The sequence below is a fragment of the Oncorhynchus masou genome, chromosome 23 (genome assembly GCF_036934945.1).
Source record: "Oncorhynchus masou masou isolate Uvic2021 chromosome 23, UVic_Omas_1.1, whole genome shotgun sequence".
Lineage (NCBI taxonomy): Eukaryota > Metazoa > Chordata > Actinopteri > Salmoniformes > Salmonidae > Oncorhynchus > Oncorhynchus masou.
Window position 1 is genome coordinate 51,043,252 of NC_088234.1, and position 18,936 is coordinate 51,062,187.

Here is an 18,936-nt window from a genome sequence, read left to right on the forward strand (position 1 = left end):
TGGCCCGGGTATCCTGGAAGGACATTGACCTCATCCCGTCAGTTGAGGATGCCTGGTCATTCTTTAAAAGTAACTTCCTCACCATTTTAGATAAGCATGCTCCGTTCAAAAAAATGCAGAACCAAGAACAGATACAGCCCTTGGTTCACTCCAGACCTGACTGCCCTCGACCAGCACAAAAACATCCTGTGGCGGACTGCAATAGCATCAAATAGTCCCCGCGATATGCAACTGTTCAGGGAAGACAGGAACCAATACACGCAGTCAGTCAGGAAAGCTAAGGCCAGCTTCTTCAGGCAGAAGTTTGCATCCTGTAGCTCCAACTCCAAAAAGTGCTGGAACACTGTGAAGTCCATGGAGAACAAGAGCACCTCCTCCCAGCTGCCCACTGCACTGAGGCTAGGTAACACGGTCACCACCGATAAATTTATGATTATCGAAAACTTCAACAAGCATTTATCAATGGCTGGCCATGCCTTCCGCCTGGCTACTCCAACCTCGGCCAACAGCTCCGCCCCCACCGCAGCTTCTCGCCCAAGCCCTTCCAGGTTCTCCTTTACCCACATCCAGATAGCAGATGTTCTGAAAGAGCTGCAAAACCTGGACCCGTACAAATCAGCTGGGCTTGACAATCTGGACCCTCTATTTCTGAAACTATCCGCCGCCATTGTCGCAACCCCTATTATCAGCCTGTTCAACCTCTCTTTCATATCGTCTGAGATCCCCAAGGATTGGAAAGCTGCCGCAGTCATCCCCCTCTTCAAAGGGGGAGACACCCTGGACCCAAACTGTTACAGACCTATATCCATCCTGCCCTGCCTATCTAAGGTCTTCGAAAGCCAAGTCAACAAACAGGTCACTGACCATCTCGAATCCCACCGTACCTTCTCCGCTGTGCAATCTGGTTTCCGAGCCGGTCACAGATGCACCTCAGCCACACTCAAGGTACTCAACGATATCATAACCGCCATCGATAAAAGACAGTACTGTGCAGCCGTCTTCATCGACCTTGCCAAGGCTTTCGACTCTGTCAATCACCATATTCTTATCGGCAGACTCAGTAGCCTCGGTTTTTCGGATGACTGCCTTGCCTGGTTCACCAATTACTTTGCAGACAGAGTTCAGTGTGTCAAATCGGAGGGCATGCTGTCCGGTCCTCTGGCAGTCTCTATGGGGGTGCCACAGGGTTCAATTCTCGGGCCGACTCTTTTCTCTATATATATCAATGATGTTGCTCTTGCTGCGGGCGATTCCCTGATCCACCTCTACGCAGACAACACCATTCTATATACTTCCGGCCCGTCCTTGGACACTGTGCTAACTAACCTCCAAACGATCTTCAATGCCATACAACACTCCTTCCGTGGCCTCCAACTGCTCTTAAACGCTAGTAAAACCAAATGCATGCTTTTCAACCGATCGCTGCCTGCACCCGCATGCCCGACGAGCATCACCACCCTGGACGGTTCCGACCTTGAATATGTGGACACCTATAAGTACCTAGGTGTCTGGCTAGACTGTAAACTCTCCTTCCAGACTCATATCAAACATCTCCAATCGAAAATCAAATCAAGAGTCGGCTTTCTATTCCGCAACAAAGCCTCCTTCACTCACGCCGCCAAACTTACCCTAGTAAAACTGACTATCCTACCGATCCTCAACTTCGGCGATGTCATCTACAAAATTGCCTCCAACACTCTACTCAGCAAACTGGATGCAGTTTATCACAGTGCCATCCGTTTTGTCACTAAAGCACCTTATACCACCCACCACTGTGACTTGTATGCTCTAGTCGGCTGGCCCTCGCTACATATTCGTCGCCAGACCCACTGGCTCCAGGTCATCTACAAGTCCATGCTAGGTAAAGCTCCGCCTTATCTCAGTTCACTGGTCACGATGGCAACACCCATCCGTAGCACGCGCTCCAGCAGGTGTATCTCAATGATCATCCCTAAAGCCAATACATCATTTGGCCGCCTTTCGTTCCAGTACTCTGCTGCCTGTGACTGGAACGAATTGCAAAAATCCCTCAAGTTGGAGACTTTTATCTCCCTCACCAACTTCAAACATGTGCTATCTGAGCAGCTAACCGATCGCTGCAGCTGTACATAGTCTATTGGTAAATAGCACACCCATTTTCACCTACCTCATCCCCACACTGTTTTTATTTATTTACTTTTCTGCTCTTTTACACACCAGTATCTCTACCTGTACATGACCATCTGATCATTTATCACTCCAGTGCTAATCTGCAAAATTGTAATTATTCGCCTACCTCCTCATGCCTTTTGCACACAATGTATATAGACTCGCCTTTTTTTGTACTGTGTTATTGACTTGTTAATTGTTTACTCCATGTGTAACTCTGTGTTGTCTGTTCACACTGCTAAGCTTTATCTTGGCCAGGTCGCAGTTGCAAATGAGAACTTGTTCTCAACTAGCCTACCTGGTTAAATAAAGGTGAAATACATTTTTTTTTTTAAAAGGCAGGTGACAGGATATGTGTAGGAAGACATGGGCTAGGGGAACAGGCAGGGGCAGGGACAGGGACAGGGTTACAGCCAGACAGGGATAGGTTCACATTGGTTGGGGTAGGGCGAGGAACGTGCCAAAGTCTGGCAGGAGGGATAGATCTAGTTTATAGAAGCTGTTGTTTCTTTATAAGAGGATGGTCATTTGCATTTTTCTGGACCATTTTTTTGTCTGGGTTTTGTGCTGGGTTGGCGGGAGGTTGCGGTTATAGGGTGTTGCCCTGTGGGGGCTTGGTTTTTGGGGTGCAACGATTGGTATGCAGTGGGGGTTGGTTCCTGGCAGCTACCACATTGCACTCCATGCACCCCCCCTCTAAGATTTATGCATGTTGGTCAGCTGAGGGTTCCAGACTCAGACAGAGAGAAAATCCTGCAGTCCTTTCACATGCAAAACAGGGGTCGGGGTTTGGACAACCCTGTTCCCCTCCCGTCACTCAGTCAGGATCCCACGACTGACACCAACGTGCTCCCTCGTTAGTCAAGTGTGCTATTACAATAATCAACTACTCTACCACTGTACCGCCATCTGTAATCAACTAAATCAAGAACCCTTTATGAGTGCCCAGGAGGGAGAGTGAGAGAGAGAGAGAGAGAGAGAGAGAGAGAGAGAGAGAGAGAGAGAGGGGGAGAGAGAGAGAGAGAGAGAGAGAGAGAGAGAGAGAGAGAGAAGGGTCAGAAGTGGGAAATGCTGATTGGAAATATTTTTGGTAGAGAGGTCTTCTGTAGGTCTTATGTGAGAGGTCTTATGCGTCTTAATAAATATTATAGGCCAAGATCACGAGGGCAACAGTAACTTCCTCTCTAGGCTATTGTGCACAGCGCGTCTGGGAACGAGATTAGGGCTACAGTTACACTTACATTCTACCACACCCCCCAACAATATGCGGACAGCCCTAACACTTACTTACTTTTACTAACGAAGCAGTACTATGTCATTTTCCCAGGCTAATTATTTGAATGCACTTACTGTAAATCCTTCTGGATAAGAGTTCTGCGATGTGACTGAAATAACAATGCAAAGACAACTTTGAATGCAGAATTATAAATCAAAGATCAAAAAAGACCACGACATCCTGGTGTGTCCGTGCTTGCAAGCGTGTGCATCACTGCCAAGATTAGATACTGGACCATTCTTGGATTGCACATCACTTAAAGAAAGCTTTATCGTAAACCCAGTTTAATCTGGTCTACTGATGACAGAAATAAGTCATAACCAGCCATACGAACTTGTATCATGTCAGTAAAAGCCAAAATATCCTGTAACTGTATAGAGTGGACTAGGGCTAGATTTTTAGATTGTTAATCCAGATATTTTCATAGAAAAATGTTAGTTCCTGCCAAGCAAACTGATTGGTCAATTTGCTTCCAACCGTGCTAATAACCACAGTATGGCTGTAACATCACGTTCACTTGCACTTTCATTCTCTCTTGGCAAAGAGATTCAAGCCCCAAGTGAATTCTTGGTGAAACAAAATGTTGAAAGAAACAGAAACAAAGTGTTATTCATGTAAAGTTCGCAATCAGACTTAATAATCATCAAGTCTGACTCAACTGCTGTACTTCAGCACAACCGGTTCTTATAGGGCTTCTTAGCCAATAAAAGACATGGCATGATTTTAAAAAACCGTAAGAAATATGAATATGCCGACAGGCCCCGTAAAACTTATACGATTTGGCCTCCCTCTGAAATGATTTTAAGGAGATGATATTGGATATAAATCTATCATTTGGAAGAACTCTGTCCTTCGCGTTTCTTATCTTGACAGCCATTTTGAGAGTTTGATGCCTGTCTATAAGATGGCAGCTTTTATGAATTATAGCCTTTGCTTGCATTGGAGGGAAACACGAAGGACGTTTGGGTTGACATCTTCCGTTGTCTCTAGAGAATGTGTGTGTGTGTGTGTGTGTGTGTGTGTGTGTGTGTGTGTGTGTGTGTGTGTGTGTGTGTGTGTGTGTGTGTGTGTGTGTGTGTGTGTGTGTGTGTGTGTGTGTGTGTGTGTGTGTGCGTGCTTACATGTGTGCCTGTGTGCTCACTAGAAAAATATTACAGTTTACTACAGAATACTACAGTAATTATGTAGTAAACTGTAGTATACTGTACACACTGTAGTATCACTCAATCATGTGTAGTACTTACTATAGAATGCTGTGGTATACTCTAGAACACTATAGTAAATGTCTCATTATTATCCAGGTGAAAACACTGTAGAAAAACACTACATCTGCAAAAACACAAATGTTTTATAGTGTCATGAGAAAAGTTTGGGTTATTATTTACATTTTTTACACAAGTGTTTGATGTAAAAAAAATATATAGTTATTTCTATTTTAGTAAGTGCAGAATTATCCTTTGTGGAGGCAGTAAAGAAAGTAGAGGAGGATGGGTTAATGGGGAGGGATCTTGAAGGGATCCCTGTGAGTATTACATCTGTGCCAGCACAGAGGGATAGGCCAACATGCTTCAATAAGTTTGGCTTCTTAGCGTTCATAGAGAGAGAGAGGTTATCAACTGTACTGCAGAAATAGAACATAAACTCACAGCAAATAGATGTTGTGGTGGCAGCTGCAGAGATATACTTGGGTGTTTGAGATTTGACATCAGACGAGTTCCAGGGTGTGTTGAGTGCTGGTGTCTCGTCCTTCCACACCGATGGCATGGTGTAGGAGCAGATAAGGTCAAAGTTGTTGAATGGGGTAGTGGGTTTTTAATGGGTGAAGGGTTAGTTGGAAGGCTGTTTTTTAATTTGTTTATTGTATTTTTATATTACAAATTGTAATGGATCTATACTATAGTTCCGTTGGTGCCAGTAATGCAACATATTGGATGCCAACAGCATTAAACCCTACCGGAGAAGAAGAAGTTAGTTAACTGTAAATACTCCTTTGCAAAAACACTGCAGTGAGTACTATAGTATCTATACCATAGTACACTATAGTATTTTGTCATGTGGGTCTGTTGGGAGAAGCAGATCGGCGGGAGATTGAATTTGATTGTGGCCTTGTTAAGAATAACTTCTCATGAGTGTCATTGGGGGGAGTAATGTTGCTATCTACCTTCATAGATTCTTACTTCCCAGAAGGCTTAATTCCTCCACCACTTTAAACTAGATTATGATCCAAAACACAGATGTGTATTAGATATTGGTCTGTAACTAGAGCATGCAGTTTTCCCTGGGCAACCACATGAAAAACTACTATAGTTTACTATGGTATAAATACTGTATTTGCTGACATTACTGTAGTATAATGTAGTATTTACTGTAGTGTTTCTGCCTTATTAACTTTGACATGGAAGTGGGGGCTTTCTCCTGGAGGAAACCTACTGGAGAAATACCAAAAGAGCACATTTTCCATAACCTATAATTAGGTAAGACTGGTGTCTAAACGAATAGGTTCAGTGCTTGTAACCTATATGGCAGTGTTTCTCAGCCCTGGTCCTCCAGGACCCTCAACAGTACACATTTTATTGCAGCCCTGGACAAACACACCTCATTCAACTCATTGAGGGCTTGATGATTATTTAACAAGTTGAATCAGGTGTGCTTGTCCAGGGTTACAATAAAAATGTGTACTGTTGGGGCTACTGGAGGACCAGGGTTGGGAAACGCTGCTATATGGAATACAATATATGGTACATACTTGGCATGTAGATTTCTCACTTATTGGTGGCACAAATATGGATATGGGGGGGGTTGAGGAATATTAAAATGAAATATATATGTGTAGTAGCGTATTCTACTGTTTACTACAGTTTACTACAGTGTACTACATAATTCTATAGTAAGTCCTGTAGTATTCTATAGTAAACTATAGTATTTTTTCATGTGGGTATGAGGGTGTTTACCATGGCTTATAAAATAAAACGATCTTATTCTTGAAATGATATCCAGCTGTCCAACATGCTACATCAGATTTTTTTCACACATTCATTGTGTGAATTCCTCTTCAAGAAGCATCTTTATTGTACCCCTTTCTTGGGCTTTTCTTTCTCTCACTCCCTTCACACCCTGGTGGTGCCTACAGTGTCCCCAGAGTCTACAGTGTCCCCAGAGTCTACAGTGTCCCCAGAGTCTACAGTGTCCCCAGAGTCTCACAGACACTGAATCACAAGTAAACAAAATACTAATTACCACAGAACAGAACTATCAATCTCCACACATGGAATACTACTCCCTTAGTACTACATATTATTGCATATCCCTTAGTCCTACATATAATCCTCAAAATATGCCCTTCTACCATGTCAGGATTATTTTTGTTAATGATGAATAATGCATGAATATCCCCCTCCCACTGGCTTCTAATGCCGTCTCTTATTGGTGTTGGCACAGCGCCACTCACGCCTCTGTCTGTCTGGGGTCCAACGCTCACAGACTCAAACCCCCACCCCCCAATCAAAGCTGATTTCCCTACCAAAAGTGAATGAGCCAAAACCATGACTAAAACAATTGCATTACTAAAACTGCTTTTATGGAAACAAGACATTTGAGGGTATCAAATTTGAGAATAAAGCACATGTTGACTATTGTCATAAGTTCTTAGTAGTGTCCTGTCAACTTTTTGTGAAATGTTGGTGTTTGCACCTTACTCTTTCTGTTTTTCTGTTACACCATCCACAAGCAGAGGAGAGCAAAATAAAGGGAGAGGGGAGGAGCGAGAGGACAGCCCTGGCTGTCAGTGACAAGCTAGTTGTCGGGTCGTTAACAAGGGGCAGGGGGCCTGGATATATGGATGAGAGCGGGAGAGGGAGGACAGTGTGACAATCCACCTTCCATCCCGGAGGGGCAGCCACGGGACATGGCTAGGGGGGGGACAGAGGGGGCTGCAGTTATAAACAATAAAGACAGAGTGTTATCTGAAGCAGCAAACCCCCCCCCGGCTGCAGGGATCTGTGGTGGAGGAAATCAATAGATACTCACTGAACACACTGCCATAACCTTGTCAGACCTGAGCAAGGGTACTACTGAGAGCCAGGGGAAGGGGACAAGGGAGAGAGAGGGAGAGAAAGAAGGGGAGAGGGGGAAAGGGGGAGAGGGGGGAGAGGGAGAGGGGTAGCGAGGGAGAAGCCAGAAGAGAGAAAAAGAGTGACGGAAAGAGAGATCAGAGAAGTAGTGGTGTCATGTGGCTTAGCGTGAGTGACCGGTAATAGCTGTGTGTGTGTGTGTGTGTGTGTGTGTGTGTGTGTGCGTGCGTGCGTGCGTGAGTGTCTGTCTGTCTGTTTGTGTGCGTCTGTGCCTACGTGTGTGTGTTCCATGGCCTTGCGGTGCTTCTAAAAGCCGTTCGCTCAACCGGCTCATCTCAGAGTGACCATGGCAGTGAACCCTCAGATTCCAGAACAGATAATCATCAGGCCCTCAGTGACCCAGCTCTTGACACACACACACACACACACACACACACTTGGCCTGCCAGGATAACAGAAAAACAATCCTAAACCACAACTACTCCAGTATTTAACCAGCTGGGATTGGGTGTGTGGAGGTACTATACAGTCACACAAAATAAACATAAAATAAAAAGACACAGGTTTAGGGATCACTCATGGTCTAATGGATGAGATGATGCCAGGCCAGAAAGCTGAGCCATTTCTGTATGGACAGTATGGGGATGGAACAGAGTCAGGGAAGGAAGGGAAACTAAGAGGGACAGCGGCCTTATGTCTCTGATACAGGAACACAGCACACACTCAGGAACTCATGGCTTTACAGACCATTTCAGGTCAGGGATGTGACCTAAGAATAGCTAGCAGACCTTTTACCTTACCCCTTCACACACACACACACACACACACACACACACACACACACACAGTATCCCGCTCCTTCCCGACGGACGGAAACAAAGGACATCATTATGCCCACATCAATCTGAGGCTGAGAGGAACATGTAAAATACATGTGGCTTGTCTTGGCTAATGTATTGATATGGGAGCTAAGGGAAGGACTTAATGGCCAGGCTAGCTGGCTCACACAGTTAACTCTGCTTTTTCTTCTAGCTTCTCCTTTCATCTGAATTATTGAACGGTGTAATACCTGACGACTGTCATAGCTGCTTCTCATTCTCCCTGGTTCTTTCGCTTTTTGTCTCTATTTAGTCATATTCACCGCTCCCTTTCTCTTTTCACCTTTCTCTGTACCGTTCTTTCTCTTCTTCCATCATTTTCTGTATATACAGTGGGGAGAACAAGTATTTGATACACTGCCGATTTTTCCTACTTACAAAGCATGTAGAGGTCTGTAAAATCCAGAAAATCCAGAAAATCACATTGTATGATTTTGAAGTAATTAATTTGCATTTTATTGCGTGACATAGGTATTTGATACAACAGAAAAGCAGAACTTAATATCTGGTACAGAAACCTTTGTTTGCAATTACAGAGATCATACGTTTCCTGTAGTTCTTGACCAGGTTTGCACACACTGCAGCAGAGATTTTGGCCCACTCCTCCATACAGACCTTCTCCAGATCCTTCAGGTTCTGGGGCTGTCGCTGGGCAATACGGACTTTCGGCTCCCTCCAAAGATTTTCTATTGGGTTCAGGTCTGGAGACCACTCCAGGACATTGAGATGCTTCTTACGGAGCCACTCCTTAGTTGCCCTGGCTGTGTGTTTTGGGTCGTTGTCATGCTGGAAGACCCAGCCACTACCCATCTTCAATGCTCTTACTGAGGGAAGGAGGTTGTTGGCCAAAATCTCGCGATACATGGCCCCATCCATCCAATCCTCAATATGGTGCAGTTGTCCTGTCCCCTTTGCAGAAAGCATCCCCAAAGAATGATGTTTCCACCTCAATGCTTCACGGTTGGGATGGTGTTCTTGGGGTTGTACTCATCCTTCTTCTTCCTCCAAACACCAATCTCGAACAAACCATTTTTGTGTGGACCTCGCTTTGTGCACAGGGGCATTGTCATCCTGAAACAGGAAAGGGCCTTCTCCAAACTGTTGCCACAAAGTTGGAAGCATAGAATCGTCTAGAATGTCATTGTATGCTGTAGCGTTAAGATTTCCCATCACTGGAACTAAGGGGCCTAGCACAAACCATGAAAAACAGCCCCAAACCATTATTCCTCCTCCACCAAACTTTACAGTTGGCACTATGTATTCGGGCAGTAAGCGTTCTCCTGGCATCTGCCAAACCCAGATTTGTCAGTCTGACTGCCAGATGGTGAAGCGTGATTCATCACTCCAGAGAGAACATTTCCACTGCTCCAGAGTCCAATGGTGCCAAGCTTTACTCCACTCCAGCCGACGCTTGGCCTTGCGCACGGTGATCTTAGGCTTGTGTGCAGCTGCTCAGTCATGGAAACCCATTTCATGAATCTCCCGATGAACAATTATTGTGCTGACGATTCTTCCAAAGGCAGTTTGGTACTCGGTAATGAGTGTTGCAACCGCAGACAGATGATTTTTACTCACTACACACTTCAGCACTTGGCGGTCTCGTTCTGTGAGCTTGTGTGCCCTACCACTTCGCGGCTCAGTCGTTGTTGATCTTAGACGTTTCCACTTCACAATAATAGTACTTACAGTTGACCTGACTTGTTGGAAAGGTGGCATCCTATGACGGTGCCACGTTGAAAGTCACAGAGCTCTTCAGTAAGATCATTCTATTTTTTTATTTGATTATACCTTTATTTAACTACGCAAGTCAGTTAAGAACAAATTCTGATTTACAATGACGGCCTACCCCGGTCAAACCCGGATGACGCTGGGCCAATTGTGAGCCGCTCTATGGGACTCCCATTCACAGCCAGTTGTGATAGCGTCTCGAATCGAAACAGGGTCTGTAGTGACGCCTCTAGCACCTAGATGCAGTGCCTTAGACTACTGCACAACTCGGGAACCCAGTTCGAAAGAATAGGAATCTTCCACAATACCACTACATCAGCAGCGCTGCTGCTGTGCTACTGCCAATGTTTGTCTATGGAGATTGCATGGCCATGTGCTCGATTTTATACACCTGTCAGTAACGAGTGTGACTGAAATAGCCGAATCCACTAGTTTGAAGGGGTGTCCACATACTGCTGTATATATAGTGTATATATTTCCCTCTTTACCTCTCTCTTCCCTCTTCCATGTATAGTCAAAGGAAGGTGTAGATGATAGATTGTGTATCAGTGGCCTGCTGGTCCTGTGTTGGATCTGGTTGGTACGGGGTGAAGAGCACGCTAGGTTAAGCTTCTCTCCCCCCCTCTCTGTCCCCCTATCTGCCCCTCCCCATCCTGGCTCAGAGTGTTCCGGTAGTGTTGACCTTGTAAAGACCACTTGACCTGCTCCAGCCACACAGCTCTGCTGTAATCTGAGCCACAGGGCTTTATGGCAGGGAGAAATAGACTCGGGGTGAAGGAAGGAGGGATAGCACTTACGGATGGAGTGGGAGAGGGTGGGCTGAGGAAGGAAAGAGAGAAGGGAGGTGAGCAAAGAGGGACTGAGATGGCTGTACTTGATGATGACCAGCAACCAGTACAAGCACCCAAGCACCTATAACCAGCCAGCCCTTCACCTACAACAGAGTCATCTAAAGAGTAATACAATTGACCTGACCCTGATTTCCATCTGTTACATTATACTTATACAATTCACAAAATAACTGAAGGGGATTTGGAACTTATATGCAACATGAAATTCTTGAATTAAATATACAGTAGATGCATTTCCTGATTCTGTGTGTGTGTGTGTGTGTGTGTGTGTGTGTGTGTGTGTGTGTGTGTGTGTGTGTGTGTGTGTGTGTGTGTGTGTGTGTGTGTGTGTGTGTGTGTGTGTGCGTGCGTGCGTGCGCGTGTGTCGGCAGTATCCTTGGACAGGTCCCTGTATGCTAGATGACAGATGGATGGAGAGATGGAGACAGACTGAGAGAGGAGAGTAATAAAGGAGAGACGATAATTTAAGAAGCAGGCATGCATATCTGAAACTGGCCCTTACACCCTCCTCCACCACCCTCTCTTTTTCCTTTGCGCCACGCTCACCAGCTCTCCATTTTTCTTTTTCTCCTCATTTCCTCTCCCTCTGCTAGACAATCAATTTCCGCCCCTGGCGTGGCAGAATCCATCCCCTCCCCTCCCAGCCCCCCTTCACCGCGCTGGTCAGGCGACTGAGGCTGACCTTTTCACCGATTCCTGTTATTAGAGAAACTGACATTCAAACCCCCGAGCCCCCAGGACACTGTAAGACTGCCGCACACGCACACCAAACCCCTCTATCACCCATACCCCTACCACCCCACCCACATACCCACATACCCCCACTACCGCCACCATATACCCCTCTATCACCCATACCCCTACCACCCCACCCACATACCCACATACCCCCACTACCGCCACCATATACCCCTCTATCACCCATACCCCTACCACCCCACCCACATACCCACATACCCCCACTACCGCCACCATATACCCCTCTATCACCCATACCCCTACCACCCCACCCACATACCCACATACCCCCACTACCGCCACCATATACCCCTCTATCACCCATACCCCTACCACCCCACCCACATACCCACATACCCCCACTACCGCCACCATATACCCCTCTAACACCCATACCCCTACCACCCCACCCAAATACCCCCATACCCCCACTACCACCACCATATACCCCTCTATCGCCCATACCCCTACCACCCCACCCACATACCCCCATACCCCCACTACCACCACCATATATCCCTCAATCACCCATACCCCTACCACCCCACCCACATACCCACATACCCCCACTACCGCCACCATATACCCCCTTCACACATACACACATCAAATCAAATTTGATTTGTCACATACACATGGTTAGCAGATGTTAATGCGAGTGTAGCGAAATGCTTGTGCTTCCAGTTCCGACAATGCAGTAATAACCAACAAGTAATCTAACTAACAATTCCTAATCTACTGTCTTATACACAGTGTAAGGGGATAAAGAATATGTACATAAGGATATATGAATGAGTGATGGTACAGAGCAGCATAGGCAAGATACATTAGATGGTATCGAGTACAGTATATACATGTGAGATGAGTATGTAAACAAAGTGGCATAGTTAAAGTGGCTAGTGATACGTGTATTACATAAGGATGCAGTCGATGATATAGAGTACAGTATATACGTATGCATATGAGATGTAGGGTAAGTAACATTATATAAGGTAGCATTGTTTAAAGTGGCTAGTGATATATTTACATCATTTCCCATCAATTCCCATTATTAAAGTGGCTGGAGTTGAGTCAGTGTCAGTGTGTAGGCAGCAGCCACTCAATGTTAGTGGTGGCTGTTTAACAGTCTGATGGCCTTGAGATAGAAGCTGTTTTTCAGTCTCTCGGTCCCAGCTTTGATGCACCTGTACTGACCTCGCCTTCTGGATGATAGCGGGGTGAACAGGCAGTGGCTCGGGTGGTTGATGTCCTTGATGATCTTTATGGCCTTCCTGTAACATCGGGTGGAGTAGGTGTCCTGGAGGGTAGGTAGTTTGCCCCCGGTGATACGTTGTGCAGACCTCACTACCCTCTGGAGAGCCTTACGGTTATGGGTGGAGCAGTTGCCGTACCAGGCGGTGATACAGCCCGCCAGGATGCTCTCGATTGTGCATCTGTAGAAGTTTGTGAGTGTTTTTGGTGACAAGCCGAATATCTTCAGCCTCCTGAGGTTGAAGAGGCGCTGCTGCGCCTTCTTCACGATGCTGTCTGTGTGGGTGGACCAATTTAGTTTGTCTGTGATGTGTATGCCGAGGAACTTAAAACTTACTAACCTCTCCACTACTGTTCCATCGATGTGGATAGGGGGGTGTTCCCTCTGCTGTTTCCTGAAGTCCACAATCATCTCCTTAGTTTTGTTGACGTTGAGTGTGAGGTTATTGTCCTGACACCACACTCCGAGGGCCCTCACCTCCTCCCTCTAGGCCGTCTCGTCGTTGTTGGTAATCAAGCCTACCACTGTTGTGTCGTCCGCAAACTTTATGATTGAGTTGGAGGCGTGCGTTGCCGCGCAGTCGTGGTTAAACAGGGAGTACAGGAGAGGGCTCAGAACGCACCCTTGTGGGGCCCCAGTGTTGAGGATCAGCTGGGTGGAGATGTTGTTGCCTACCCACACCACCTGGGGGCGGCCCGTCAGGAAGTCCAGTACCCAGTTACACAAGGCGGGGTCGAGACCCAGGGTCTCGAGCTTGATGACGAGCTTGGAGGGTACTATGGTGTTAAATGCCGAGCTGTAGTTGATGAACAGCATTCTCACATAGGTATTCCTCTTGTCCAAATGGGTTAGGGCAGTGTGCAGTGTGGTTGAGATTGCGTCGTCTGTGGACCTATTTGGGCGGTAAGCAAATTGGAGTGGGTCTAGGGTGTCAGGTAGGGTGGAGGTGATATGGTCCTTGACTAGTCTCTCAAAGCACTTCATGATGACGGAAGTGAGTGCTACGGGGCGGTAGTCGTTTAGCTCAGTTACCTTAGCTTTCTTGGGAACAGGAACAATGGTGGCCCTCTTGAAGCATGTGGGAACAGCAGACTGGTATAGGGATTGATTGAATATGTCCGTAAACACACCAGCCAGCTGGTCTGCGCATGCTCTGAGGGCGCGGCTGGGGATGCCGTCTGGGCCTGCAGCTTTGCGAGGGTTAACACATTTAAATGTTTTACTCACCTCGGCTGCAGTGAAGGAGAGACCGCATGTTTCCGTTGCAGGCCGTGTCAGTGGCACTGTATTGTCCTCAAAGCTGTCAAAAAAGTTATTGCCTGGGAGCAAGACATCCTGGTCCGTGACTGAGCTGGATTTCATCTTGTAGTCCGTGATTGACTGTAGACCCTGCCACATACCTCTTGTGTCTGAGCCGTTGAATTGAGATTCTACTTTGTCTCTATACTGACGCTTAGCTTGTTTGATAGCCTTACGGAGGGAATAGCTGCACTGTTTGTATTCGGTCATGTTACCAGTCACCTTGCTCTGATTAAAAGCAGTGGTTCGCGCTTTCAGTTTCACGCGAATGCTGCCATCAATCCATGGTTTCTGGTTAGGGAATGTTTTAATCGTTGCTATGGGAACGATATCTTCAACGCACGTTCTAATGAACTCGCACACTGAATCTGTCAGGACCCGGTTACGAACCTGGGTCTCCGGAGTGAGAAACAGTCACTTAACCAACTGAGCCACGAATAGTCAGCAGAACCCAGAAGATGAGGCAGACACAGCAGTACTTAAGACGGTGTATTTAATAAAGTAAAAAGGAGAAGTCCTTAAATACAAAAATGGCAAATCCAAAAGGTGGTAGGAATAGCACAAAAAAGCCGCAAGAGACACTCAAAAACAAAAACAGAATTCCACAAGAGCATCCACCGGAATCGACAGGAAAACACAGAACACTAGGGCTGGGTGCTAACATACAAACACAGAGCACAGAACTGAGGGAAACTAAGGGTTTAAATACAATCAGGGGAAACGAGGTACAGGTGCAAATAATAATGGGGAACAAGGGAAAAAACATAAGGTCAAAAAGCACAATGGGGGCATCTAGTGACCAAAACCCGGAACAACCCTGGCCAAATCCTGACAGAATCAGCATATTCGTCAATGTTGTTGCCTGACGCAATACGAAACATGTCCCAGTCCACGTGATGGAAGCAGTCTTGGAGTGTGGAATCAGCTTGGTCGGACCAGCGTTGGACAGACCTCAGCGTGGGAGCTTCTTGTTTTAGTTTCTGTCTGTAGGCAGGGATCAGCAAAATGGAGTCGTGGTCAGCTTTTCCGAAAGGGGGGCGGGGCAGGGCCTTATGTGCGTCGTGGAAGTTAGAATAACAGTGATCCAAGGTTTTGCCAGCCCTGGTGGCGCAATCGATATGCTGATACATTTTAGGGAGTCTTGTTTTCAGATTAGCCTTGTTAAAATCCCCAGCAACAATGAATGCAGCCTCAGGATGTATCGATTGCAGTTTGCAAAGTCAAATAAAGTTCGTTCAGAGCCATCGATGTGTCTGCTTGGGGGGGAATATATACGGCTGTGATTATAATCGAAGAGAATTCTCTTGGTAGATAATGCGGTCTACATTTGATTGTGAGGAATTCTAAATCAGGTGAACAGAAGGATTTGAGTTCCTGTATGTTTCTGTGATCACACCATGTCTCGTTAGCCATAAGGCATAGGCCCCCGCCCCTCTTCTTACCAGAAAGGTGTTTGTTTCCTACTATCCCTGTCTGTCTGTCTGCATCCCACGGCTGGCAGGGACGCTTGGTCTCAGACACTAGGTTGCCCATCGGCATGTTTTATCCATAGCTTTCTACATTTTAGTTCACATTGCTTCTCTACCCCCCTTTTACTCCCAGGTGAAGGCCTACCTAGCTGACCCCACTGCCTTCGCTGTTGCTGCTCCTGTGGCTGCGGCAGTCACTGCCACTGCCCCAGCCGCTGCTAAAGAAGAGGCCAAGGAGGAGTCTGAGGAGGGCTCGGACGACGACATGGGCTTTGGCCTGTTTGATTAGACAGCAGTAAACTCCACTCCTATGGTTGCTGACCGAATTCAAGAAGATCATTGAATTTTAAATAAAATCTAGAAAATGAATTCATGTTTGAATGTTTTACCAATGTTGCTAAATGTAAAGTCATGTTCTTGGGCCAAAACCTGATTGGTGTGGCTGGCAAACCTGGATGAGAAGGTTCTTGTCAAGTGTAAGTCTGACCACATGTACTGTGAACTAGCTGCTTAGCTATTTAGTCTTGTGGACTGGAGGATGTCAATGTTCCCAATAGATGTATATGGGTACAGAAATAACACCTGTAGTGCTCGTGGGGAGTTCTATGATCAGTTCTCATCTTTCTGAACATGTCTTGCTCTGGGGTCTGGAGTCCCCATGCATCACCACCTTCCGGAGACACCTGAAACCCCACCTCTTCAAGGAATACCTAGGATAGGATAAGTAATCCTTCTCACCCCCCTTAAATGATTTAGATGCACTATTGTAAAGTGGCTGTTCCACTGGATGTCAGAAGGTGAATTCACCAATTTGTAAGTCGCTCTGGATAAGAGCGTCTGCTAAATGACTTAAATGTAAATGATGTAAATGTTGTTTCTGTTGGCGCGATGTGTGGAGAAACCCGCTGGCTGCACCGCATCCGAGAGCGTCTCTCCAGTGAGCCATGTTTCCGTGAAGCAAAGAACGTTACAGTCTCTGATGTCCCTCTGGAATGCTACCCTTGCTCGGATTTCATCAACCTTGTTGTCAAGAGACTGGACATTGGCGAGAAGAATGCTAGGAAGTGGGGCACGATGTGCCCGTCTCCGTAGTCTACCAGAAGAACCCATGTTTCCCTCTTTTACGAAGTCGTTTTTTTGGGTCGCCGGCTGGGATCCATTCCGTTGTCCTGGTTGAAAGGCAGAACACAGGATCCGCTTCGCGAAAGTCATATTCTTGGTCGTACTGATGGTGAGTTGACGCTGATCTTATATTCAGTAGTTCTTCTCGACTGTATGTAATGAAACCTGAGATGACCTGGGGTACTAATATAAGAAATAACACGTAAAAAAAAAAAACTGCATAGTTTCCTAGGAACGCCACATACCCCCAATTTAAGTCATTCACTGACAACAAACAAGATGAATCCATTGATATGCGAATCCTTGGTAACACTGGTCCTCACGCGCCAGCAGTGTCTGCTAGGTTTCTCTTCTCCTTCTGGTTCTGAGCAATTTAAGTCCATGATTGCTCAGATAATGGAACTTACTTAGTTCCCATGGTCTGAATCAGTCACTGGCTATCAAGGGTCGGAGGCAGTGGAGGCTGTTGAAGGGAGGATGGTTAATAATACGGGCCTGAATGGAGCAAATGGAATGGCATCAAACACATGGAAACCATGTGTTTAATGTATTGGATACCATTTCACTGATTCTGCTCCAGTCATTACCACGAGCCCGTTCTCCCCAATTAAGGTGCCACCAACCTCCTGTGGTCGGAAATGCTTATTGAATAGAGCTCCAACACATACATTTATCAGAGTCACAATCAATCCCATTCAACAAAATGTGGGTCAGGTGTTTCAAAGCTTTCTGTGGAGCATTTGAGTGTACAGACCTATTCTATGGAATTACTCAGGGAAATTGTGACTGTATCATTTTATGCCACACTAAATTCCTCATAAGTTAAACACCACGTTAGCAGAGGGAGGCTGCACCTGTGCTGTACGTGTGTGTGTGTGTTTGTGCAAGCCTGTGTGTGTAAAGCGCTGGGGGACAATACAAACATGTTGAGTGTCACTGCTCCTTTCAGCTTGTTCAAAGGAAAACTTACGTCCACAGACTCTTGAATTAAGGTTTCCCACCAATAGATGTGCTCATTCCTTCCAGAGTATACTGTAGAATAGCTTCTGTCCCAATAGACTTGGACACATCCCCTTAGAAACATAAAACAGAGCGTTGAAGAAAAAATAAATAGAATTATCTTTGGTTGGGAGTTTTTAAGTGTTCTCATTAAACAACCATTAGCACTCTGGTTTAATGACCATTTGAGAAGAGAATGAAAGGAGGAAAAGGAGGAAGAGAAGGAGATGGAGGGAAAAAGTGAGGGAAGTGAGGAAAATGATTCTAATTTACATATGGGAAAATGTAACTGCTTTTTAATCCCAAACAGGCTGTTTATGCTGTGGTCAGATCAGAGTCAGGGATGTGTGTGTGTGTGTATGGTTCACGCCATGAACACACACCCTCCCCCCTTCGCCTCAGTGAGTGGTGTCTCTGTGTGATTCTGGGGGTAATTGTTACCAGTGTGTTAGTGTATCCAGACAAAAGACCTTCCCTATTGTAATCCGCGAGATGAGGTTTTAATAGTAGCACCAATGCGTTGTAATGATAAACCCTTCCCAATCAGTAGTGTCTTTAAACAACAGCACTGAGCAAATAAATACTACAGTACACAGATATGGCTAGAAGTGTGTGTGTGTGTGTGTGTGTGTGTGTGTGTGTGTGTGTGTGTGTGTGTGTGTGTGTGTGTGTGTGTGTGTGTGTGTGTGTGTGTGTGTGTGTGTGTGTGTGTGTGTGTGTGTGTGTGTGTGTGTGTGTGTGTGTGTGTGTGTGCGTGCGTGCGTGCGTGTGTGCGTGTGTGCGCGTGTGCGCGTGTGTGCGTGCGTGTGTGTGTGTGTGTGTGTGTGTGTGTGTGTGTGTGTGTGTGTGTGTGTGTGTGTGTGTGAGGTCTTGCGTGCGGACGTATTTACTTACCTAGAGAGCCTTTCAGCGTCACTCAGCACTCAGATCACTGGCGGGCGAAGTCGATAACAGGTGTGTGTGTGTGCGTGCGTATGTATACCGTGTGAGAGTCTGCGTGTGTGTTTGTGCAAACGTGTGGCCCGGCCAGTAGAACAGGTCAAGCATGTGACCAACCGGCGCTCAGGGGCTAAGGGTGTGTGGCATAGAAACGGTTTTCTGGGGAA

The 18,936-nt window shown here is 46.2% G+C and overlaps 1 non-coding gene across 1 annotated transcript; it reads right to left on the reverse strand.

The window, feature by feature from the left end:
* Nucleotides 1-5,827: 5,827 nt before the first annotated feature.
* LOC135511259 (U7 small nuclear RNA) lies at nt 5,828-5,880 on the reverse strand. Its single transcript, XR_010451224.1, has one exon. It is a non-coding gene; the product is annotated as a U7 small nuclear RNA (small nuclear RNA).
* Nucleotides 5,881-18,936: the final 13,056 nt, after the last annotated feature.